The sequence below is a fragment of the Pseudonaja textilis genome, chromosome 1, assembly GCF_049901715.1.
Source record: "Pseudonaja textilis isolate UNSWEBS1 chromosome 1, rPseTex1.2, whole genome shotgun sequence".
In the NCBI taxonomy this organism is placed as follows: Eukaryota; Metazoa; Chordata; class Lepidosauria; order Squamata; family Elapidae; genus Pseudonaja; species Pseudonaja textilis.
Genome location: NC_141990.1, coordinates 263,265,683 through 263,293,155, shown reverse-complemented (window position 1 = coordinate 263,293,155; position 27,473 = coordinate 263,265,683). Strand labels below are relative to the sequence as shown.

Below are 27,473 nucleotides of genomic sequence, written 5' to 3'. Positions count from 1 at the left end.
AATTTAGTGACATGACAGTAAATGCCTCTTAATATCTTGGCATCTTAGTAGCCACCTTGCTTCTACTTTTTTCTGCCAAAGAAATGTCGCTTTATAATAAGTGTCTCCAATCATCTACCCACAAAAGTCTGTTGATGATGGTTGGTTACTTTCCAATCATCTCTCCACAGAAGTCTGTTGATGCTAGTAATGGCACATCAGTTTTATTCAATTTTATGCCCCCCAGGATGTATTGGATTATGTCACTCACAGCTGGTATGTCCAATGAATAGCCGAGTTATTGGAGTTGGAGTTATTGTTAGCTGCTTTGAATACCACTTTTTTGTTGGAATTGCATGATACAAAGCCTATTATTATAGTTGTTATGTGCGACAAGAATAGTGGCCATACATTTTTAAAACAAACTTCAAAAACAGCTACAGGGCATCAAGTTGGGGAAAGGTGATCTTTAGAAAGTGGGTTGGTGGAAGTAGAAGTCTTGATTAAGTTGGACCTGAAAAAGATCATGAATAAAAAGGCATAAAGTAAAAACATCTGGTGTTACTTCCCATTCCACACATATTTGTGCTAAAATCACACACACACAAATATATATACATTCTTATTATACAAATGCCATATGCAAAAATAATTGTCCATGTGACAATTGTTTAGAAGATATTTATGTGCAGTTGGGCTAATTAAAGATAAATGGAACCTTAATTTGCCAAAAATAACCTGGATTTGGAGATGTGTCAAATAACTTGTATTTTTCAGGTTGCTACATTTAAAATTCAATTGCGTAAGCTTTCATTAATTGATTCATAAGGTAAAAACTGAACTTTTTTGTCATGTTCATGAGACAAGTGAATATTAACTCAGAATGCACAAACAGACATGCATATATATTTGATTTATCAAATGGAAATCTGATAAAAAATTAATGTGTTAGTTTTCAGCATATGCTACAACCAAAAATGTTATATTGCTCAGTTCTGTTTGGTTAGTTGTAAAATAATCCTAGTTAACTGGATATGGCACAAACACACCAAATCTACAGCATGTATCATGCTGGTTATACACTAGTTTAATTGTCATGTTGTTCCTAAATATATCTGGGATTTGTAACTAGGGACAGTTATTGAGAAGCTCATATTCTCAGTACTGCACATAAAGCTACAGTCCTATGTTTCATAATCTACATTTACTAATCTAGTCTAAATTATTTGAATATTACATAGCCCCCTCTCTAAACAATTGGTAAATATAAATTCCTGGTTTATTTGAAAGCTCCTAATAACAACAAAGTCCTACTGATAAAGAAAGCAATATTAGTTTCAGTTTGGCAAAGCAGCCCATATTCTATAAAGGGCTCCATGTGCTAGACAACAAATTACAAGGTACAGATCTTTTGACAAATGCTGTGCCTTAATTCTAGGTAGAATCAAATAGAATAAAAGAGGCGGCACACCTCATGCCACTAATAGAATCAGATCCACTATTTTCATAAGAAAAGGCAAAGAGAAACAAAAATGGGGTAAAGCACATGTTCAACTGCTTCTTCAAGAGATAATTACTCAAGTGTCTGAACTTAAACATATCTATTCTCAGGCATACCATTGTGCTCCTACCAAATCGATTCTGGCCCACATGATCACAAGTCATTGGCTGCTATTGGTTAGCTGAGCAAATTAAGTTGTGTGTTGTAGAAAGAATAGTTCTAATCCCCCCACACATTTTGCCCAGTCAAGTCACAAATGCAGTCCCTTCTCCTGCCAATATATAATCAGGGTGAGAGCGTCAGAAGTAAAAATTCTGGGAACAGCCCCCACCTGTTCTCTGCAGAAAGTACCTATTTCTTCAACACCAAAAGAGTACTGGTAAATTGCATAACATCGCAAGAGATTTCCTGTTGACCAAGAGGTTACTATATCTAATAAACATCTGACTACGTACTCTAAACCTTTCATAAATTGACTATAAGAGAATATCATATTTTAAAATGTCTTCTCCAGAGGCCCTCTCTGGAAGGCTGGATACAGCTCCTATTTTCTACAGGTGGTGTGGCTCTGTTGAGAGTTGTAGTTCAGCATTAACTAAACCTATCTATCTATCTATCTATCTATCTATCCATCCATCCAATCTCCACCTTCATTATTTTTATAACTAACTCAAGGTGGCAAATGTACATAATATACCTTCCTTTTCTTATTTTTACCACAACAATAATCCTGTGAGATGGGTTAACTGTTAGACTAAGAAAGAATGACTTGCCAAAGTCATCCAGTTGGCTTTCATGGCTGAGGCAGGACTAGAATTTACAGTCTCCTGGTTTCTAGCATGATGCCTTACACACACGGGCACACACACACACACACACACACAGAGTTGATTATATGGGATGTAGTTATTACATTGGAGACAGACTCTAGGATAATGATATTAATACAATATACTTAAATAGGTTTTCTTAGTTTAATCATATACTGACTCCACTGGATGAATTTTATTTTATTTTCGTAGTTTTTCATTATCTAAATAAAGAGATTAATCATTCATATACTTTCTTACAAAATCATTACACTTTTTTCAAATAAAATCAAGCTGCCTGCTAGAGTCTATTCATTTTTTAGTTAAGATACTGTATCTGAATATCTTCATTTGTGAGATTTTATTGACAAGAAAGGGAAAGCTGGAGCTTGCTAGTAATTTGTTTCTTTGAAATGCAAAGTTAAAAACTGAGTTGCAGATCACTTTCCAAGTTATGTACATTACCTGCACTACAAGGGTGCAGGTGTATGTGCATGTGCGTGCGCGCAAGTGTGTGACAGAAAGAGAGAGAGAGAGAGAGAGAGATTGTAAAATTCAAACATGCACTGTCACTTTTCAAACACAAGTAAGATGTTCACAGAAATGCTGGTTTATGAAAAGCTGGCTAATATGTATAAGAAAAAGTTGATGTTTTACAGGCTGCTGAAAAAATAGATGTCTGAAATCAAAGTCTAAGAAATGGGAGGTATTCTCAGCCCTTTCAGTTATCCAGCATTGGTCTGTGTATTTAGCTGGATAATGAGTTTTCAGTCATTGCTTGACTTGACTCAGTAAGGTGGGGCTGTCAGTTGCTTGCAATAAGGACTTGACAGTTGCAACTTGAGGCAGGGTTGGTATAATGTATTAGTTATGAATACCGAATATAACTTTGGAAAATCTAAATTCCCAGTCTCAGCTCAGCCACAAAAACACTAAATAGCATTAACAGAGGGCTTCCCATTTCATTTGTCTCAGTGTTGCCTCCAAACTGTACACCTGCTGCAATTTATGCACACTACTGCAAAGCTTATAAGCTACCCATAAAGATTATTAGCCATAAGAAAAAAATATTGGATTATAATATCAAGTAACCAAAAAAGCAAGATGATAATGGTGTCAGCTAGGGCCGGGCAAGGTAGTTTATCTTAGCTTTATGGAGGAGCTCTTCTAATTAGTTGCTCCACAACATAAACCTTTGATGGAAAAAAACCAAGTTTTTTCCCCTTGGCATGCATATATCTAGTTTAATTGTTTCAAAGCTGTTCAATCTGAAAATAGCAATCTTGAATCTCACAGAATGTCCCATTATATGGTATTTAAATAGGAGATCTTAATGGTTAGGATGTTTACATGGGGCAGAAGGAATAGAAAAATAACAATATTTCATTGGCTAGTTGCTCCCTATCATCTGAGGCAAAATCTCTGTATCAATATTCAGGCTAGGGTGAGCCCTGTAATTAGATAAAGCACATGCTTCAAGCAGTAAATTCTGAAATTGAGGAACACGACGCAGATGCAGGAGGATGTAGTTGAATGTATCATGTGTCCTTTCAAGATTGCTGGTCTCAGGTACAGTGCAGGATCTTATTGCTGTCATTTCTAGAAATGGTGAGGGCATCTTGCCTTTTGCCTCAGACAACAACAAATTTTGAGATGGCCATATTAAGGAGCAACATTGTTTATGCCAGGATATTGGTGCAACCTGATAGGATTGTTCCAGTAATAGGGAATTGTACAATTGTACTTATGGTATGTGGAAAAGGCCTTGGGAGACTAGCAAAGAGATGCTGCCCAGGAAATGGTCAAATAAGAGACAGCATCGCCTGCAGCTCTATAGTTGACAGGGTGAGAGGCTTAGAAGAGATTCTCCTGAGTTTGTAAGACTGTAAAGAAGATAGTAGGAGAATTGTACTCTCAGACTTGCAAGATTCTGTTAATGTAGCTTTACAATAAAGCAGAATTAGGTGATCATATTTCCTGTCTCATCTACTTGGTAAGGATGACAGCTTAGCCAATTTCCTTAACCACTATATGATGTTGTTGGGCTATAGTTGGTGAAATTAGTGTTCCAGAATTAGCATCCAGCTGGGACCAGAACAATCTTTTCCCATAGACATTCATGGAAGAAAGCCACAACCAAAACATTGTGGGAAATCATAATTCATGGAAACATGCAGTCCCATGCAGTACTTCTACTTTATTGACATGAGGAATTAATCTGTTTTGATGGGGTTGCAGTGAGGACAACAGCTGGGACAGATGTTGTAGTTGAGCAGCCATTTAAAGAAGGAAAAACCTTTTAGAAAAAGAAAAGATGTAGTTGTTTTATTTTCAATTTACAGAACATGGGATGCTAACAAAGAACTTAAAATCAACTTAAAATCAAAACCAAAACTTTATAAAATAATAAATTTTGTTAAAATCTGTAAATTTCTTTGTTATTTTGGCTTTCTTGAGATTTTCCTCCGGGAGACTTTTAAAATCAACACCAATATTTCTAGACATAATTCACTTTGTTTTCTGAATGTGGCATTTTGAAACATTGGCTGAAGTACTACAATGTTATGCTATTCAATTAGCTCATGCATTAATTAGTTGTGAGTCCAGCCATAGTAATTTATTTGCCTTCTCCTGTAGTGAATGTTGCTTGGCTCTAATGATCCCTTTGGTTAGGTGGCTTCTGAACCTTTAATTTACTAGATTAATTCCTTTCCCTATTGCTTCACTAGAACATGTTTTGCTATTTGTTCCCGTACATTAGGATAGTCCATTGGCTGAGCTTGAAAGAAGTTTTTTTTTTTTTTGTATCACTTTGTGGGTTTCTGCCCATGATTCTCAGCCAGAATATGTATGGCAATTATCTCTTGTCCTGTGCACAGACCTTTACCACGGATAATGCTGGTGGGAGGAGGTGAGGAGATCAAGGTGGGCACAACAAGAAAAAAGGTAAGGCAATTAAATCTAGCACCACAGCAGAAGTTACATTGTGTTCATCAGCATCTCAAATCGGAATGGGACAACTCATCATAGTCAACAACTGCAGCCATCTCACCACATCCAGCTCACCATGGCCAACTCACTGTGGACAATTCACCACAGCTAACTCGCCACAGGACAACTCAGCACAGGACAATTTTAACAATTCAATTTAATTATTTAAAATAAATAAAAAATATTTTAATTTTGTCATTCACACTTCATTGTGTTCCTCCTTTTGCATCAGTTTTTTAATTATTTTGGTGTACCATTTCTTTGATATTAGTATAACTCTTGACCCGTGGTGAATTGTTCCATGGTGAGTTGTCCCATGGTGAGTTGTCCCATGGTGAGTTGGCTGCAGCAAGTTGTCCATTGGTGAGTTGGCTATGATGAGTTTCATGATGAGTTGGCTGTGGTGAACTTTCAGACAGATCTCAAATGGCTGCCTACTCTGTTTCCTCCTGTTCAAGATCTGCTTTCTAATGCAAAGTGAAGCAAAACATATTTAGGCAGATTACAAGTTTAAATAACAAAAAACACTGTATATATAGTTAAAAAATGCTTTGCAGGGATAGAAGGGTTTGGAGAGACAGTAGAGTCCGTGCAGAAGTTATATTTCCTGTTCTTTTCTCGTGTATTTCTTTTTCTATGGTTTACATAATGTTACCTCAAACCATGCGATGAGACTGTTAGTCAACATGAAGGTTAGTAGCAAGTAAATGTACTTCAAAAAGGTGTATATTTAAAACAATTTTCACTAGGGCTTTCATTCTCGGACTACAAAAATCTATTTGACTCCTAGGTGGCAAAAAAGATATACAGAAAACTCTAGTGGTCATATGGATTCTTGCACCCAAAGTAATGTAGCCATGATTTTCACTGACCTGAAAATCCCCAGGTCCTTTAGATAAAACTTTTTTTATGCTTTCAAATCAGTTTTGATTACTGGCAACATATCAGTGGTTCGTCGTTAGTATTTTCTTCTTAGGGCTGAGAGTCCAAAATCACCCAACTGACTTCTTGTTTAAGTCTAGACTAAGATTCGTAATATAGTTTCCAGTCTAGTGGCTTTACTCACAACACCAAATTGGCTCTCATATAGAACTTTATAAGGATATTGTTGTTATTTTCTTCTCAGATGAGCTTTTCACAGCAGTTAAGGATGAATAATGCCATAGATGCCATAGCATTAGGACTGATTTTCCCATGCTTGGATTTTACTGCTGCTCTCAGGTCTATATTCTCCTAGGGTCTACTAATACTATGAAATTCTGCTGTTGAAATGTTGCTGAATGGCAACATTTCAAAGTGGTCATTGTGTGCCACATACAGAAAAGTGGAGCATGTTCTTCGGAACAGTCCTGAAACCTATTTTTGAGAAGCAAAGGTGACTGGAATACTTTTAAAGTTTTATGAAAAAGACATGGGATCCATCCAGCTAATCACAGTCAACAATGAATAAATGGTAGACCAATCTTGCAATCCAAGACTTTTCTTACCCTTCCATTAATAAAGTATCTCTTATCTGGATATACTGGAAATTGGTTCACAAGTCTCTTGGGCTTCTTTCTCTTCCATCTTGTGAATAATATCTATACCATCAACTTCCATGTCTATGGGCCTATGGTCCACGGATCAAGTATATGCTTTGCAGGCAGGAGCCCCTGAGTTCAATCCTTAATATTTCAGTTCAGAAAGACTTGGGAGCAAGCAATGTGTAAGACTTCTGCCTGAGATGCAAACTGCATAATATGTTAATATGTGGCATGCAGCTGTCTGCCGTCTCTTATTTTTTCCGCAATGGCCCACTTTGGATCAATCAGATTGTGTGTATCCGTGGAGAAATTTAATTCATCCCAAATGTTCTTTGATTACAAAATTGTTTTGAATTTTTACTGAGTTGCACTTTTGCTATTGTTTAAAACTTTATTGCCCCCAAATATGAAGATCCGTTTTATTTAGGGGTCTTCATAGATAGGATTAAATTTTCTCTCTCACAGGGATTATGCTATAGATTCAAATTGCCCAGATAACATTTGTAAATGGAAGCCCTCAAGACAGGTTATATTTATTTATTGTTTCAACATATACAGCTACCCATGTCAAATATATGAGTCTGGTGGCTCAGAAACAAACACAATATGAAAAACCAAAACATTATATGATTAACAATAAAAACAATATAAAAACCATATAACAAAATCAGGAGTGGGATTCTACCTGGTGGGATTCTATAGAACCAGTTATGATTCTGCCCAGTTTGGAGAACTGGCAAATTGTGCCACTGGCTGGCCCTGCCCCTCCCCACCAAACCCACTCACTCCTTACTTGGCACGCGCGCCATCAAACTTGCCTGGGTTTGGTAAGTTGCTATTTTTCCTTTTTTCCCCTGACTATCGGCTGTTCTGCTGTGCCAGGAGATTTAGATTATCTAGAAAGCAGGAAATCACTGGATTCCTTGCTTTCTAGCTAATCTAAAAGCAGAGCTGAACCTTCCTTAGGACTGAAGCTTCTATTTTTCAGTGCAGATTTAGGTAGCAGATTGCAGAATCATAGATCTCTAAGTGAATCTGTGATTCTGTGAGCAATTCAATCTGCCTGCCTGCTTTGCCTGATTTTGGGTAAAAGTTGCTCTTTTTTTAATAAAAAATACAATATTTACATATTTATAATATTTACATACAAGCCATGCCCAGTCAGTCACATGACCACCAAGCCATGCCCAGTCAGCAAGCCATGCCCACCCAGCCACATGACAACCAAGCCACACCCACAAATTAGGGCACGCCCACAGAATCAGTTGTTAAGAAATTTGAATCCCATCCCTGAACAAAATCCCTAGCCAAGGTATTCTAACACCTATTAATAATAATAAATACAGCCACTGCATTGGCTCTCCCTATGCCGTATTGCAAAACCATGTTCTCAGGATCTTACAGAATGCCAGCAGGGTTGGGGACAGTGTGATCTCTGGGAGGAGGATGTTCCAAAGTGTGAGGGCCACAACAGAAAAGGATGTTTTCCGGAATCCCATCAGATGACAGTCCCCAACTAATGGGACCCAAAGCAGGCTTGTCCCAGACTTGATGTGATTGGAGAAAAAGGAAGTCCATCAAATAGCTGATTCAATGCCACAAAGAACTTTATAGGTCATTTGCAGTAATCAACATAGGAAGTGAATGATGCATGAGCGATCATGAACAGGACCTCTTGGTCCACAACTGTCACATAATATATAGTTGTGATAATTGTCTCTGTTATCTATGTTCTCAACTATTGTACTTTCTCCTCTGAACTCTTTCAGCATACCAGCAGTTTCAGCTTTCCCTGTTATAAATCATTTAATTTAGGATTAAAATCTTATTTTAAGACAAATTCTTTTGATGGCCTGGATCTATGTGCACAGTAAACCTGGGACAACATTAATTACTGTAAAGTTAATGGGCTTGTATTTAAAGTAATCTTGTACTTATTTGAATTAGTGCTGGATATGAATAAAAATCCGATGATAATTTATTCCTGGTTTTTTTTTCTTTTTTCCTCTTTTAAATTTTTGAACTGTTTGATCATTTGAACTACCATTCCTTTGAGCTAAAACTGTTTTGATGTAGTTATATATTTCTGTCTAGTTTTGTAGTAATAGTTGATGAACAAAGAGAAGCAATCTTAACTTAAAAAACATCTGTCTTTTGGGTGGTCTTACGTTCACAGGATCATGGGAAAAATGGTGATTCTGCTGACCACCCCTTTAGTATTGGATCCAAGTAGGAAGGCCATTCGCACATCCCCCAAGAAAAAGGGGGAAATTGTATATGCTAATTCATAGCAATAAAATCACATTAAAATAATTATGATTTAATTATACTTTTATGTTATGTCTCCCCTTTAATTGCAGATGAGCAAAACGAAATAAAGCAGTTCCAGAAATATCACAAACCAAAAAGCAAACCCTCACAAGAGGACTGCTGAAGTATTTTCAGTCCTCAGCAATAAATCCAAACTCTGTCCGGCAATCCTGACGTGGCTATAAATCCCAATGCCTCTAAGAGTTCTCTTCATGTGTTCACTCCCATAAATCACTTTGCTTCTGGCAAAGTTCACCAGCCAAGCTGTTTCCTTTTATCCTCTAAGGGGTGTGTTAATCTCCTTAATTAGTCACTGGCTCGACGCCTCCTTCCCAATTGAGATTGACATCTCAATCTTTGTCTACTTCTTACATCCAGCCAGGATCTTTCCAAGTTCTCTTCTTCACTGGAAAACTCTCACATGTGTTCCTGGTTAGCTATTCCCGGCTGTTGCTCAGCCAGAGGAGAAGAATCAGAGGAGGTCGAAGGTCCTGACATCTCTATTAAATCAGGTTCGTCTCTCCTAGTTAAATCCATTTCCTCATCCTAGCTACTATCCAAATCACTCAGCAGTGCCGGCTCATAATTCACTGCCATATCTTCTTCGCTTGAGCTCACATCTGCCAACGGAACAGATTCCAATTCCGGAGTCACAACACTTTTATATAGAGGGATATACTTCTCTGTCTTATTCAAATACAGTAATCCCCTGGCATGGATTTGTCCTCTTGACACCCTGCAAATATTGAGTAGGGTACATGTTCACTCAGTCTAGAACTCTTTGAAAGGGGCTGCCACAAAGAAGAGGGAGTCAAGCTATTCTCCAAAGCACTTGAGGGCAGGACAAGAAGCAATGGGTGGAAACAAGGAGAGAGCTAAGGAGAAATGTCCTGACAGAATCTTGCACTTGCCCCTAATAAACTGGTTCTCTTTTTGCACCCTGTGTTCTGCTTACTGGCCCAATCCTTGCTTTGACCTATCAGCAGCATAGCTGCAATCAACATAATCAGGAAGCAATTGTAGCTTTAATATTTTGGAATAAAGATTAACTGCCTACAAAGCATATAATTAAATAGCTAGCTTGATTTTCAAATCACACATACAAGAAATTGCTGAAACTTAGAAAAGAGCTCAAATACAGCACAGCAAAAAAGAGAAAACACTCCTTTTAGCTAACATACCAGAGAATCCAATCTGATGCAATTTTAATTGGCATGTTCCTTTCTGTTCACAAGACTATTTAATTACTGTAGTTAATGGTGTTCTCTACTGATGATTTAGCTGACATCCAAATCCCTTGAAAATCCATAAAGGTTCTGTTAAACGTTGGAAAGCTATAGCTTAGACATAAACTGCTGTTCATTGAACTTAACCAGGTTATTGGACGTAGCACTGCTATATTTCCACGCAAAGAGCTGACCTCCTGTGTTAAAAAGAAAAATGCTAGTATTGTATATGCTATAATAAGGACTAAGACAGAACCAATTATTGTGAAACAGAGAAGAGCTAAACCACGATTCACTACCTCTCCCAAATTCTCAGGAATCTTACAGTGCAACCTGCAATAGCCAGCTTTTTGTTTTTTTGCAGTTGCAAATAAATTCATCGTTATTGCTTTTTGTGATAAAAAGAAGCAATATTGCAATTTGGCATTTAACTCTTTTGCCTATTAGCTGAGGGTAACATGGGATAAGATATTTTTAGTTTTTACTGGCTCTAAATCAGCCTTTCCCAAACTAGTTCTTACAGTGTGGTATACTCCCATCATTCTAGCTGGGGTGAGAACAGCTGGTCTATAGGGGCAAAAGAATTTTTGTTGCTTTTTTAACGATCAGGTTTAATGTTCTTATAGCATCCACCTTTTTAAAAAAGTTAAGCAATTAATTAACCAGAAGCACTTTGTGTCCCAACACTTAACTGGATTCTGTCATGATATATTTTTTTATATCTCAACAAACAGCTAGAAGAAATTCTCCCTCTAGAAGGATGGCTGGTTGGTTCCAGAGGGTGAAAAACATATCAAGCATTTCATGTTTATGCCTCGATGAAACCCATTGATTAAACTGTCATGCCTTCAGCATCTCTTAGAAGCAGACCTGGCTAGTGCAGAATGCAGTAGCTCACCAGGCGATGGTAGCTATACCCATTTGCTCAAACAATAGCTTTTAGTTATTCATTTAGAATTAGCTCTTGAAAAGCCTGGATAGTTTCAGATTATGATGCAGTTCACTCAACAGAGTAACCCATAATATGGCCAATGGTGATATCCAAATCTGAACAGAATTTCCATAAATATCTAAGAAAGAGAATCTTAATTGCAATTTTTTGCTTGTAAGCTCAATTCCCCAAATCATGGTGATCTCCTTTCAGTCTCCCAAGGAAAAAAAAGGGAGAAAGGAGCATCTTCAAAATGAGGATACTTCACCTGTTAACTTTTCTTTTCCCTTAGCTGTTTTTACTGCAGCGCCAAAACTGCAGCTGTCCAAAACTTAAAACAAGCACAGAGGTTAATGTCAGTTACTTGATACTAGCCATATTGTAGGTTATCATGTTATCTAATATAAGTTGCAAAGCTGAATCAGGTGTGTCATGTATACAGAAACTTCATTTCATTGAAATTCCAATCCTAAGAAAATTACTTTTTAGGCCTAAGATCCACTACTACCCATAGGATTTATTTCTGAATAAATATGCACAGGGTATATTTACTTACATATCTAATTAAATCTTTCCATATGGCTAGGTTCCTGAGGAATACTCTGCATAGGAGAGTTATAAACTATATACACATAGTTATGTTTATTTTCTTTGGACTGGTTTTAGATTGTTATAGAGTTTTTAGTGGTTGTGTTTTATGCCATTCAGAGTCATGTGTTTGTGAGATGGGTGGCTATATAAATATGCTAAATAATAGGATATTAGCAATAATTGAATTATCAGTTTCCATCAGATACAAAAAACAAGAGGATAGATGATGATGAATAGTCTTGAAATGGCTGTGGGTGTTCCTGCCTAAGTCTGACATCCTTCTGAGTGCCAAGCAAATTGTGATATAATTGATAACTTAAAAACGCAAGAAATGGCTGTGGGTGCGGTAGATTGGACATGGGAAGTTTTGCCCTTATCTGGTCCAGAGGCTTAACCAAATTCTAGAAAATGGCAGCCATTATCATTTTAAAGCCATGCCCTTTTAAAAGGGCATTACATAAAAAGAGACAAGGCTTCAGTCACATGATCATAGTCACTATTTTAACCTTTTTGACTCCTCTCTTGAAAAAAATGTAATCAGCTGGCAGTGGATTTGAACATAATCATGCTTATTATTACTGTTGTATTTGTTAGATTTATATCCCATCTTTTCTTCAGGAAGTCAAGGTGGTGTACTCTACAATACCCTTCTCCAGTTTTTTCCTACAGAAAAGCTCCAGGCAGGCTTATATAAGAGAGTCCAAAGTCACCCCATGAGCTTCTATATCTGAGGATGGACTTGAACATGGATCTCCACAGTTCCAGTCTACTGTCTTAGCCACTACACATTTTATTTACAAATAATTGAATTAGTTTTGTATGAAATCAAGCCATTGATCTGTATTGACCAGGAATTTTTAATATCTCATTTAGTGATGTTTCCCAGCCCTACTGCTTGAGATTAGTTTAACTGGAGTTGCTAAAAGCGGAACTCTAGGACCTTTTTAATGCAAAGCATGGGACTTCTTATGAAACAATGGCAGATTTCCATTGCAAATGCTCAAAGGTTGACTCTTCAATGAAGTATCAAATCTGTATGGTATGCTGCATACGTAAGTCATATACATTGCCTGTTTGACTACAGATTCTGTAGACTAGCTTTACAGATACTCTTTCTACAGTTTTCATTACCTGAACGTGCTAACTAAAGGACAACAGTATTTTGTCAAACAATCTGATAGCTCCTACAGGTATTAACTATACATTGTTCTGTTACTTGGAAACAAGAGGACAATTTTCTATTTTTGAGCAGAATAAAACAAGTACATTGGATGGTGATGAAGAGGCAACAACAGCTCCCTAGACAAAGTTTTGTAAAGACCATTGTTGAAGAATGGAGAATATATACTGCACAGCTTGTTCTGGACCTCCTTCAAAGGTTGGATGCTTTCTGCTACAGTCAGTGATCCTGTCATTTCCCAAGACCGAGAAAAAAATTAAAGTGCCAGTCCAAGTTTATTTCAGTATGTAGAATGGGAATGTGGATGTGGGTGTGGGTGTTATCTTGCTTTTGATGCAGGCAATAAATATGTTGCTGTGGAAAAATGAATAATTGTTTGCTGATAGGTATATCATAAAACATATTCGTTAAAATTTATCTGTGAATTTTTTTTTACTATTTCCAAGGAAGATGCGTATGAGAAGAGTATGTGACCTATCCAGACACATGCAACTATTGCAAGATTCTGTGTAGTATAACATTAATACTATTTTGGATGGACCCTTTAAAGGGATGTTCCTTTTAAAACAATGGAAGCAAGAGCTCAATCCTTCTCATGACTTATGTGCATTTTATCAGGATTGTATTTGAAATATGCATATATTGGCTTCATGCACATTTTATGCAAAAGTTTGTTGCAAGATTTGAAGAAAAGTAGTCCTCAAATCCCTTCTTTTAAGAAATTGTATTCTTTTGTATTCTGAATTTCCTTGTTGAATATAATATAATCTTGCTTATATGATAACCATGCTCTCTGATTAACCCTCGGAAAGTTCCTGCCATAGGTTAGGAGTTCAACTTGTGAGACATGCACATTTCTTCTTATTCTTCTTGTTTGTGGGCTGATCTTTAAGTATCTCTATAGAAATAGGGCAGTCAGAAAAAAGCTTCCTGATTTTGCACTAAGAGGAATACTCAGAAAGATTCAAAGTCAGTGCTTTTTCCTGCCTTGTCACAGAAACTTTCCAATTTCAATATTTATTCCAAACAAAAATGTGCTGGTTAGCTGCTGTAAAGAACTAAGCACTTAAAGGAAGATCAAGCAGCTTTGACTAAGTTGAGAGCTGCAAAACTCATAATGCTAATTCAAGAATGTTCTTCAAAGAAGGTTTTATTTAGAGAAAGCAAAGAAATAAAAATGATGGATTTGAAAGAAACATATCATTAAGTTAATGAGTAATTATTCTTGTTTATATGTTAAAGGTTATTTAGGAAGCTAGTTAATGTGCAACACCCTGCCACCCCACCCCGCTAAATACACTTCAAACAGATGCAAACATTTCCTTTATTCAAAAAATAACAGGTTTCAATGTCACAGTATAAATATACCGTGCATATACAATGTACCATATATGATCACTGAAAAACATAAGAGGTATTCTTATCAGGGGCACATCCTTCTTACATAAAAGTTTGGGTAAATCTTGTCAGACTCCTGTTTCACAAAAATATTTCTTCTTGTTTGAAGCAAACCTGGATGTGAATCTCTCAAATCCATCCATTTGATGGATAAAATCATTCTCGTTCCCTCTGAGTTGGAAGCTGGAAGGGCAGAAACTATTAAGAAGATAGTGATGACATCTTCAGTTGTTATGTGGGAGATTTTTAAGCCTATGGAAAGTAGACAGACCCCACAGTGATCTTACATCTACCAAATGTGGATTAAATTTCCCCTCTACCCAGCTAACAAAAGTGGCCAGAGAGAGGACTGGAAGTTGGATCCCAGTTGTGATCAAAACACTCTTGAGGTAGAGAGAGGTGGCAAATACCAATAAAGAGGCATAATGCAAAGAAAAGCTGAACTAGGATCATATGCATAATTAGTATCTCTTCACTTAATAACTATCTTGCCAGTCCAAATTGTGGTCAGTAAATGAGGACTACCTGTATCATCTTTGACTGCTGATAGACCTGTATCATCTTTGACTCCCCTCCCAGGAGGAATAAATTGACAATCTGGTGTCCTCCTGGCTTCATGGCTCATGTTAAAAAAACAAATGGAGATTGTGACTGGGAGGGCTTTTACAAAGCTTCAGTTGGTTTGCTAGTCATGGTTTTACCTGGAATAGATTGCACTGAAGGTGTTCACTTATGCCCATGTCATTGCTCAGTCAGAATACTGTTCTTAGCTCCACATGACGCTGCCCTGGGAACTTCAGATGCTCTTGAGGGTAGTGGCATGGGTAGTTAGTGGTGAATCCAGGCTAGTCAATCCTGGTCAGAATATGGGCTTCATAAGTTTGACTGGAACTATATTTTATTGATATATGTTATAACAGTGTTTTTTCAACCTTGGCAACTTTAAGATGTGTTAGCTTCTTTTCCCAGAATTCTCCATCCAGGGTTCAAAAACACTGGGCTACAGTAATAGAAAAAGACCCCTCCAAAAAGTGTACTTACAATAGCCAGGCAATAAGAACTTTGAAACATAAAGCTTTCAGCTAATTGGAAAGCTTAACATCTATTCTTCACTACAGTCTTGAATTTCAAAATATGTCATTCCCCAAAGAGAAACTTGACTGATTATACACTCCACATATTTATGAGAAATAAACTTCCCACCCTACCCCCACTAATCCACATAATGTAATTTGGATCATGACAAGTAATTTTTATCTTTGATGTGAATTGCATGTGTAACTAAGCAAAATTTTATTTGAAGATTAACTTCATCTTCCTAATAATTTCACATTTAGATGATAGAAGAAGTAGACAGTACAGATCCACCAGTTAATAGACACACAGAAAATCCTAAACTAGAAAGCAGATTATAGTTATCCAAACAATGATACGTCTGGAGGGTTCTCAACAAGGATTAACCTCAAGTGCTTCAGATGGCAATATGGAATCCAGCACACATGTTATGATTAACAATTTTGTATTATAGTTTGCTCATAGTCACATATTACAGCATTTTTGGTTCATTTAGCAAGGCAGAGAAAAAGTTACTAGTAGAAGTCTATGTTTATAATTCATGTTTTTGCCCTACTTCAGACAATGTCTGATCCTTGAAGACAAATGGAGCATGGACTGTGTATTGAGCATCTAAACAAAGTAATTCATCATTCAGTTTAAGGGTTCAAGAAGCTAACAATGACTTAGTATTTTTCCAAGTCAAAATGACTTTAGGTTACAAAAAGAATATATTCCTGCAGATCTATCTAAAGATAGTTAGAACAGATTGAAATATATAATACAATATAATTCCATTTATAGACATAATGTCTCCTAAGTAGGTTTCCTAAGAACATTTTGTTAAACACTTTGAGATATGGATGCTAAGCTAGATGGAATATTGGTTACTTTAATTTAGTAGGTATCCTCTTATAATGTTATCTGTTCTGTGGCTTGACACCATTTAATATATGTAAACACTCAATTCTAAAAAGTGCTCTTATTAAAATTGAGAAATCTATCATAAAGAGTACTTGGACACATACATTGTCTGTAGTGTAAATGCTTAATATTAGCATTTATGAATATTAAACTGATCACATTCTGATGGTTTGGAAAAGATGGGAGGAAGTGTTTCATTTCTAGCAAAGCAGTGCCTTAGCTCTAACTAATTGAAAGCTGAGTCTGTACTTTCAAACCCTTTCCCCCTAGTCTAATAGGTATAGAGCTGGCTTTATGGGGGAAGAAAGGGCACTTCACACATGCATAGGGACCCTTGAGATTTTATTATCACTTCATGCACATTAGAGGATGAAACATATTATGAAAACTGACTCCTGCATTGTGCTCCAGCCCATTATCAAAATCCTTGTAACAACAAGCTCAAAGTGGCAGCTTAATTTTAAAAAATGTAATGTGAAGTATCAATTAAGTATAAAATATTCCACCCATGAGACACCCAAGATGTCATTACCGAATAAGCAGCATTGTCTTTAAAAATTTCCAGATACTGATAATGTTCCTGCAGCTGCTAATGGAAATGATTAGTATTGTTAATCCAGTTTTACATAATCTAACCTGATCCAAATTTATGTAAATAGGTACATAAAATGCCAACAATATTGTTGAATTGGTGGTTTCCATCCCCTCAGGGAAAATAACTTTTGAATATAAGTGCCTCCAAAGTGCAAAAAGTATGAACTGGATTAAATGCAGAATCATATTGTGTGTGTATGTATCAGAGAGAGACAGACAGACCCCCAAAAGGGAGGAAGAGTTTAACATTAGGATTGTAGCATGTGAGAAAGAGTTTTAACCATTACTTTCTCTGTTGCCCAATTATGGAGCCTTACACAAAGTATTCTTCTGAAGTTGTATTTGTCCTGGATGGAAAATCCAGGACAAAAACAACTTAAAACAACAGCAATTTTTATTCTGAAGCAGTTTCGTCATTGCTATTATTACTGGATTGTAACAGAAAGAGCAACTGTTTAGCACCTTAAACACTCAAAGAGCCACAAAGGTCCTAACCGGAACACCCCCCTCTCCTCCTCCTCCCTAGTGTGCCATCCTTTTTCCTTTGCTGACTGGAAGTCTGGTTCCCCTACCATAGTGTCTTCTCCTAGCATGGCATCCTTTTTCCTTTTATTGAGCGGTGAGGAGTCGCAGCAGAGGGATGAAAGAGCCACATGTGGCTCCACAGCCGCAGGTTGCTGAACCCTGGGTTAGCAGAAAGGCACAAAAGCAACCATATATTGGTTGGCTTTGGATACTTGAAATCTGCAAAATGTGCTTCTCAGTCAAGCTGTTTTAAAGTGAGCTGGAACTATGGTATTGATGTATGTCTTCCATATATTCCTGGGACATTTCTCTGCTAAAGTTTTCTGAAAGGTCTAGAATAGACCTATTTGAAGATATATGAAATAATTTAGTATAATTTAAGTAATTGCTTCTTTGAATACAGACTTCTTACATGTAAATCTTGATTCCACTGGATTACAATATTACTTCAAGAGAACTACATTATATTATAACATTGCTATCATTTATGGGATAATATTAAAAGTTTGTGTGAAATAGACCCTAAAACATTTTCTATGATCTACAGGCCATATTGGGTTATTACTAAGGTAGATAGCTGTTCCTTGATTCTAATTGGTGCCTGTGTTTTTATTAGTTGCAACATATAGAAAGACTTCCTTTGTTCATAGATGTCTTCAAAGGGGAATTGTATCTTATAACTTCCCTATTTGATATCATTTGCAATCTGTTCTTAAGAATACCAAGAATGAGTGGTTTTTCCCGCCATTTTGCCTTCATACTTGATTTATGAGATAGACTAGACTATGTATTAATGGACTCTTCTAAACTAATTGATGGATTACCATATTTTCAATCTTGATTTCTCCTCCCACTTTCATGAAATTCTAGGAATCGCTAGGAATTTTTTTGTTAGAGTTCCCTTACATAAAGCCATAAGAGGGAAAGCGGGAGCCTTGATTGCCTGAAATTAGGCACACAGCTTATCCATTCTCCAATTTCTGCAACAGGTTTGCATTTAATTTTAAACTATGGTATTTCTAACATTGACAGTCCTTATCAAAATCTGCATATGTACTTTTTATGCAAATCTGTCTTGTTGTTTTCTCTTGTTTGGAGGTGATTGATGCATATTTTCATTTTGTGGAAAGCATAATGGAAGGGAATATAACTGTTATTTGAGGCATTGTTTTCCAAGATGGTCAATACTAGCATGCAAATACTCCCTTTGCCCAATAGAAGGAGTTGCCCATGGAAAGGTCTCAGTTTTCTCCTTGTTATCTAAATGATCCTGGTTTGTGATTTTGAGTATTAGATACACACACCCACACCCACACCCCTTATTATTTGTCTGAGATCTTATAAATCTATTTTTCTTCCTGGACTAGGCAGGCCAGAGAAATGATGCTAATTAGCTGGGTTTATGTAACTGGTATATCCTGAAAACTCAGAGGCATTTTTAGAAGACTCTTGTAATAATTAGCCCTACCGCTACTAAATATAAGATCTTCAGTTGAGGTTGCAAGATTTCTGACGTATATATTGTATACCGTATCCAGGGCAGGAGAACCCACCATTTCTTTATGCATTATGTTCCGATATTGAATAACTCTGATTGTCTGGAAATTTATCTTAGTGTTTCACCAAAATCTGTTGCCTTGACTTTTCTATCCATTTTAGTCCTGTCTGTCTTTGGGAACAATAGAGAATAAGCCCAGGAGAAAATTGAACATTAATTAAATGTATTTATTTATGATTGTATACACTGCTTTTCTGTTTTATGCTAATAACGCTTAAAATGTTTTCACTAAAATATGTGTCTGTGTGTATGTGTGTGTGTGTGTGTGTGTGTGTAAACATTTACACTATAGAATTAGTTTCTCTGGTTATGTTTTCTATAAGGTCTGCTCTGCAAGATTGGCAACTATCTTGCAAGTCTGAAAGTACAATTCTCCCTCCATCTTATTTTCAGCCAAACAAATTAGGAAGGGTCCCTTATGAGCCTCTTGCCCCACCCACTATCCAGCAGCAGGTTACGCTGTCTCTTATTTGACCATACCCTTGACACCATTCCCTCTTTGCTCTGTCTCCCAAGGTCATTCCCACATACCATTACACCCCTCCCTGTCTTCTCTTTTTCCTTTCTCTCTCTCTCCTGTTCATCCCAATTTAAATTCAACATCAATCTAGTCACTCAAAGATGTTTATGCATTTGTTTGAAAAGGTATTAATAGACTCCTTCTGATTTTTGCCACCACACACAAACTTGACTCCTATAGTTCTCCTATAGTGACACACCACTCCTAGGGACAGCCCCCACAATAAGCTTATTTCAATAATGTTTACGTAGCCTCTGTGTAAACTCCAAAACTAAATGCAGTTTTTACAACCTTCTAGCTTTGAACCCTCACATAAATATCTTTTTGAATTATTTAAGTGCACACTGATTTTCTACTTTTGGAGGCAGTATGCACTGAAGTCCCGTCTTGGCCAGCCTGGGAATGAACACCTAATCTTGCTTCCTTGTTTTAAAATCCCCCACATTGTCCCTTGGTAAAAAAAAAAAACACATTCATACTTTGGGGCTTCTTGGATCACCTAGGGATGATAGAAACTGGGGAATTCAAAGCTGCACAAGCACATTTCTGATGACTAACAAACCTATTGGCATTTCAATCAGGGAATTCCAGAAAGAACAGACATTCTGACAGCTCTCCAGAGAAGAGGTGATCAGTTACTTTCTGTGGTTGCAAAAGTGACAGCCGTAAGAGCAAGTAAGGTTAAACTGCCACTGCTTGAGCCCGAAATGCTGTGATGGGTACCATCCTGAAACACAGCTTCATAATGTTTAATAGATAAAATAACAAAAATGAAGGGCATAATCATGTTTACACATCAAAAATAAGCAGAGTTGGTACCTTCCAATTTTGCAGGTAGAAAATTGAGGTGAAATAAGACAGAGGCTTGATATTTACTCAGAAGCTCATAAATAGGGAATCATATCTCTTCCTTTAAGAGAACAGTTAGGATTATTCAGTTTATATCTAAAAATTAGAAACATAACTGAAGCAAAAACAGTGAAATTATCTGTCATCCATTAACACTTGGATAGCAGCCTGAACCCAATTTTCATTTTAGCTATATAAACAAAGGCACTGTTTACACTGCTGGAGACTGTTGTCTGTCTATCTCTGTTCATCTATCTATCCATCTATCTATCAGATCCAACATATCCCAAGGGTGCTATTATTGGCATGTAAAAATCCCAAATTCATACTCTAAACAGTCAGCTGGAATAGTTGCTCCCCAGTGCAGTGACTCAGTAACTAATTAACCACTATTAGATAAAGCTATTACCTCTACATCTTTGACTGCATAACCTCTCTCTCTCTCTCTCTTTGTTAGGGAAATGCTTAATAACAATAAATATATGTTTATCATTCTTTCTCCTCACCCTCCCTCTTCACCCTGCCATTGCTTTGATTCTGCCTTTTCTCTCCCACTCCTCGCTTCTGTTTCTTTCATCCTTTCCAAACACTGAAATCCTGATTGTTGTGAGAGGATTAATTTGTTCAGATTCTTCACTCTTATAGAATGTTTCAGCAAACAAGGATAGTGGCTCTGGGGCCAACTCCAATGTTGGGATGATGTTGTCTCTGGCCTTTATGAAGCGCTTGCTGACTGTTTTTTTTCTAGTCTCTTGGCCCCTGCTGTTCCCCACCCACCCTTTAGATAAGGGTTTAGTTCTTCTTGTTCACTGCTTGCTTTGGCTGGGATTCAATATGTTTAGCCTTTGATCTTTCTTTTTAGTGTCAGGGCCTATGAAACATGTACAGTGTTGCTTATGAAAGAGTACTTCTGATCTTACACCACGTACATTTCACCTTTACACGCAATTAGAATTTCTTACCCTTTTGGAGAGGGAGCTTACTATTGAAATAATATGAGTTTGGGGTCATCAGTCTCCTACACTGGTTTTTAACGGTGGATATTTCTTTGGAAAATGACTGTTGCTGTTTATATGGGAAGTTAAGTGGGAGACAGTACTTGACTATTAATACGAAAAGAGAATTTAAATATGTGTGGTGTGTTAAATATGTGTGGTATTAAGTTTTTAATAACCTGAAAATTTAACTTACAGCATATATTTAAATTGAAGGAATGAAAAGCCTAGGATGTGGCAATGATGCCCACCAGGCAATGGAAAACATTTACAGTTGATGCAGTCTCTTTTTCCCCGGGCCCCCACTTCCCTGTTTCACACCATCAGAGAAGTGTGCAGAGATATCTGTTGCTTTAGTAAAGGTGTGTCAAACTGGTGGCCCATGGGCCGGATGCATCACACACAGGCCATGCCCACCCCAGTTCCATAAAAGGAAAAAATGTTGCGAAACATTACATGACAGCAATGTGACATGGTAAGTTTGACACCTGTGCTTTAGTACAATGTTTCTCAACCTCTGTCTTAAAGTTGCATGGATTCAAACTCCCAGAATTCCCCAGCTACTCTGGTGAGGGAATTCTGGGAGTTAAAAATCCATACACAATGCTGGCTGGGGAATTGCGGGAGTTGAAGTCCACACTTCATAAAATTGCTGATATTGAGAAACACCCGCTTAGAGATTATATAAGTTCATCATGGATAGCTTTGTCAAGCGACAAAAGCGAAGGAAGATAGATTGTAATGCTTTAGAGCAGATTTCTTTATTGTTACCTAAAGAGAGAATATAGCATATACTCTGGGAACTATTAGGGAGAAGCTGCCTTCACCCTTTTTTTCTCACACAAACTATCTGAACTAAGTGGTCTCTTGCTCCTGTGGAATGCACCCCCCTCCATCTTGAGAATCCAGACTACTTTCCATCACAAGTGTGGACTAAGACTAAGGAAAGCATTATTACAGTAAAGATTTTGCAGGTTGCACAATTGGGATTAAGAGTGGCAGAAGTCAGTGGTTGTGTCCCTTGGGCTAGGGAATGGGAAATGAGGAGGATAAATTCCTTCCATGGAAAACTAGAAGTTAAAAGTGCTGCAAAGCTCTTTCTCAGGCACAGACAAGGGGAGCTGCACAGCTGAATAGGTTAACTCCTCATTTAAACATATGCAAATTTCAAATTGCTCACCACTTAGCACTGATGCAGAGCTAAAAAGAAATAAGTTGAATGCTAAAAGAGCACCCAGTCAAGCTGCATTAAAAGTGCTAAGTGGCAGCTTGGCGTCTTCTCCTGAATTTCCAGGTGATGCACTTCAATGATTGCTGCCTCTGCGCAATCCTTGGGGGCAGTTTGTACAATCAGTGGTTCTACATAATGGAGCAACTGCTTGGGAGCCAGGTATAATAGGTTAAAGCAGTTTACCTTAGAGAGCAAAACATTAAAATACTATAGCTGTTGTAAAGACAACTGATGGCACTGACAGATTAACAAATAGATGGAGACATTAGCAATCCTGGAAAAGATCCACTGGTATATGCTCCCACACACAGAAGTAGATATTATACCTGCTTCCAAGTTTACATGGGAATAAGCATTACATCAGAGTATACAGCTGGTAAGTAGCTTTCCATACGAATGCCAATTTATAGGTTTTATGTCAGAACTGTTAATTTTGTAACTATCTTATTTTGCTGACAAATTACAGTTTCCTGGATAGTTACTGCAGCCATTTCCACTGCTTGGGAATATAGTTCATCCCTTCAGGGGAACATAAGGAGTTAAGATGGGTTACTGTGTGACTACAGAGCTTAAAATGTTTCCACGCTTGTTCCCAAAGATTCTTATTTTCATATCTGATTTCCACCTATTTATTCCCCTGCTTGCCATCCAATGTGGCCAATGTAAATGGCAGAAGGCCATTGCTGGCATATGACAGCATAGATCTTGTTAGCTGTTGCTCTGTTTTCCCAGAGCATAAAGACAGACAATAAAGTTTATTATCTCATTACACACTGCATTGGTTCATATACAGAAGTATCTGCTCAGCTCTATTTATTATGTTTGCATGGATTAGAAATGTTGATTTCTCTCTCCAGCTGTGCATTGGGCCTTGTGCAGAAGAACATTTCTTTCAGAGCAAAGATTTTGATGCTAGGAGACAAGCCATCCATAATATCCTGCAGCATGTGCAATATTAAAAGAAATGTTATTTCCAATGTGGAAGATCCAGAGCTGCTAGAATTATTCCTGGGTTGTATGCATTAAAGCACTTCTTTGGGTTTTGTGCACGTGCACACATGTGCAATTATTGCTATTCAATAACCACACAGAACTTGGAGAGATAACTTCTGTGGTCTTAAAAAGGAAGGAAGGGAAATAAGGAGGTGTAAGAAGAATGCCATCCAATGGCACCAGCTGAAGCTTACTGTGGCATGTTTGTGCAGGTATAATTTTATTTTATTTATTATTAAATTTAGTCCCAGACTTTTTATTTCTTCCAGCTTATAACAATAAAAATAGAGTATAAGACTGAACAAAATTGCTGCAGTTAACATAAAAACCAAAATTAAAATCATTAATTAAAACAATTAACAATTAAAGATGTGCTGGGAGCATTGGAGGAAATGCATTCTGGGAACCTCACAAAAGAGGAAACTTTCCCACATTCGAGACCTTCACTAGAGTTGTCCTGCTGATCTAAGTCAACTGGCCACATTCAAAGGTGGCAAGATAATCCATAGATAACCAGTTGCTAAGTTTTTAAAAACTCTACACATCAGCAGCATACCTTGTGCCTGGTGAGCAACTAGCTGCCATTGTAGACTTTTCAGTACAGGCATTATAGGATCCTTGCTCCATGCATCAAGACTTGACTGTCATGTTTTGCACCAATGGCAATTTTCAGATGTTTTCAATTCTAATGTAGTTGCACAAATCACACTGAAATATTAGAGACATAGTGGTAGCTGTTGCTAAATCCAGCTGGCTCAGGAAAGGTTGAAATTGACACCCTAGATATTTGTGCAAATATCCTTCCCAAGCCCAGCTCAAGAACAGCATAGAACAACAGAGCCAAAGGCCAGCTCTTTATTTGCTCATTCCATATAGACAGAATCTTGCCAGATTAAATCTATACTACACTAACCCTAACATAGGATACTCAGGGCATAGCTACCCTCAATATTTTCCTCTTTCTTCAACCTAACTCCAGGCTATGTTGTCTTTTGTCTCCCCCTCTCCTTGAAGCTCTCTCTCCTTCCTGCCTCTTCACTGTAGGCCATCACACCACCTTAAACGTGTTTTTATTTGTGATTTTTTTTTAAAAAAAATTGGCTTTTACTATTAATCTCTTTGCCAGCTATCATTTTTTGAAAATACACAAATACTAATCATTAATATTGGTAATTATGATAGATTAATAGAGAACATATGCAGGAAATAACAGATTATAGTTGTAATGTTGCTTACCTAATATTAGTAGGCATCTACAGGAAACTTCTGGACCCAGACTACCACTTTTAATTCCATACATTAGAGGTTCACATAGACTCAGGAATTCTCTGTGGAAAGAAAGTGCCTTTTTCTAAACCATCACTTATCAATTATTATTCAGCTGAAGAGGATCCCTGCTTGATAACAAGATCAAAGCTATTTCAACAGGTTACCATTGCCTTGGTAGCACCATTCCTGATCAATTAGATGTAATACTATTGACCTATCAACACCATTTACTGTTATCACAGTTACAGAAGCTCTTTTTCCCACGTTACTTTTCAGAATCAAGTGTGCCACTTAGTGGCTGTTGATTTGTACAGCCAAAGAAATATTTCTTCTATTCGCAAGAAAAAAGTGACATAATCAGAAGCAGTTCCTATAGAAACAGGCTGGTTTGGAATTTGTAGCTGGTACTTTCAATGTGTAGAACTTGAGTTTACTCGGCACAGTGAAATCCACAGGCCTCTGTTCTTTAAAGCACAGGGACCTCCAGAAATGTGAAAAACACAAAGGGAAATATTCATGGTGGACTTGTGAGAAAGTTAAAAAAAATGGACACAAATGAATATGGCAATGCAGAGAGTTAATATACAGATGAAAACAAGATAGTCAAGTAGAAAAGACTCACAAAAAATTGGTTTTTTTAATATGGGAACTGCAATGAGGTTATTATATGCAGAAAAATGGAAGAATACAAAAATTCCCAGAATGGAGGAATGGACTGTAAAGATGGCAGTGCTTCCGGAAATGGCTAAATTGATTTGTTTCATTAAGGAGGGAACAGGTATTAAAAAAAACCCGGAACCCTTTATAAACTTATTGCTGAAAATGAGTTAAAAATTAACTGGCGATTTCAGGATTCACTGTTTAAAAATGGTTGTTTATGGGAAGAAGGGAATGAAAATATGTAATTTGGGAGGGTGGAGAAAGTAATTATCACGTCCATAACCACTCAAAGATTGGAAGTTGCTTCTTTAGGTACCTTTTCTTTCTTGTTTGTCTTTGCTGCTTTTTCTTTTATTCTTTTGGGTTTTTTACCCCCATTTTTCTGTCTAAGTTGTGGTTTTTTTAAAAATCTTTATGTAAATTTTTCTTCCAGTAAAGATATTATTTTATATATGTGTGTGTGTACATATATACATACATATGTATATGTATAATAGGGACCTGCTACCTATTTTGTTTTTTCATGGTCTTTAGTGAAAGGGCCAACCCTATGCTGGCAGCATTGTGGTAGGCAGGGGCCTTTTCTCTTTCCAGCAGAAGCTGCTCAGAGTCATTCCTTAAACTCATTTCCCAAGGATGTACGACAGTGGTAAGATTCAAATTTTTTTACTACCAGTTCTGTGGACGTGGCTTGGTGGGCATGGCAGGGGAAGGTTACTGCAAAATCCCCATTCCCTCCCCACTCCACTAACCTGCTTTCCAGCTCCATTCTCCTGTGCAGGGCAACCAAAGAAGACTCAGCCAATCAGCTGGGACTTGGGAGGTGAGAGAATAGATGAGGACGGGGCCAGTCAGAGGTGGGATTTGCCGGTTCTCCGAACTACACAAAATTTCCATTACCAGTTCTCCAGAACTGATCAGAACCTGATGAATACCACCTCTGGTGTATGAGCATTTGCCATGCAACTTTAACCTCTGGTTTTCAGGATCTTAATTATGGGATACTAATTGTTTTGATGCCCAGGTTTCTGGTGAAGGTGGAATAAAAGCTAGCCATGTGCAAATGCTCTCCAAGTGTCTATTTCTCTGTTCTGAAAATCCTTGCTGAATTCACAATTAAGTCACAATTGGACCAAATGCCCCCAAAATGAGCCATGAAAGCTCATGTGTGATGGAAGACTACTACTGTCTTCCTTTGTATTTCTTTATTACTGCCATTTCCTGCTCCAGGAAATGAAGAAAGCCTCTACCTTGTGCAAGCTGTTTCCTGGCTTAAGGTCTCACCTGGCAGTATTATTCTGTGGTTTAATTTTGTTATTACTATTTGGTTTTACATGTCTAATCAACATTGAGATCAATCATGAACACCTGCTGTAGATGTGATCTATAGTAATATTTCCGTACAGTGAAATTTAAGTTTATCAGATCCCATGATTTGAGCACAGCTGTATGTCAATATGCTTGTAGATAGCCAGATGGTAATCAGTGGGAAGTTAAGGAACATTAAGTTATAACTGCTTAGATTCCTGGCCAGAAATACACACACATGAACATACATACAGTGAACATATAGACATAAAGAGATAAAAGCATCTTATCAAAAAATAATGGATCATTTTGATGGTTTGATTGATTTCCATTTAGCTTCTAGCTACTAAAAAAATACATAGACCGTTTTTAGGAATGCATCACTAAATCTACCCTACTGAGTTATCTAGCCAATCTGCAAATCTATTCAGCTTATGAGTAAGAGTTGTTACTCTATATACCCATTTTCTGCTCAGAGAGGTAGCCTGATTTAAAAGAAACAGGGTGTGCAGAACCTCACGTATAAAATAAAGTTCACTAGTTCTCTTGCATTGT

The 27,473-nt window shown here is 37.2% G+C and overlaps 1 protein-coding gene across 4 annotated transcripts in view; it reads left to right on the top strand.

The window, feature by feature from the left end:
* CHRM4 (cholinergic receptor muscarinic 4) overlaps window positions 1-27,473 on the top strand; it is a 43,397-nt gene that overhangs the window by 3,616 nt on the left and 12,308 nt on the right. Inside the window, exons 2-3 of one of the 4 annotated variants that reach the window (XM_087921442.1) lie at window positions 9,492-9,625; window positions 13,181-13,324. The exons of 2 other annotated variants lie outside the window; for them this stretch is intronic. The gene's annotated coding sequence lies outside the window, so the exon portion shown is untranslated. The remainder of the gene's footprint in view (window positions 1-9,491; window positions 9,626-13,180; window positions 13,325-27,473) is intronic. One more of the 4 variants, XM_087921443.1, reaches the window with a different exon arrangement.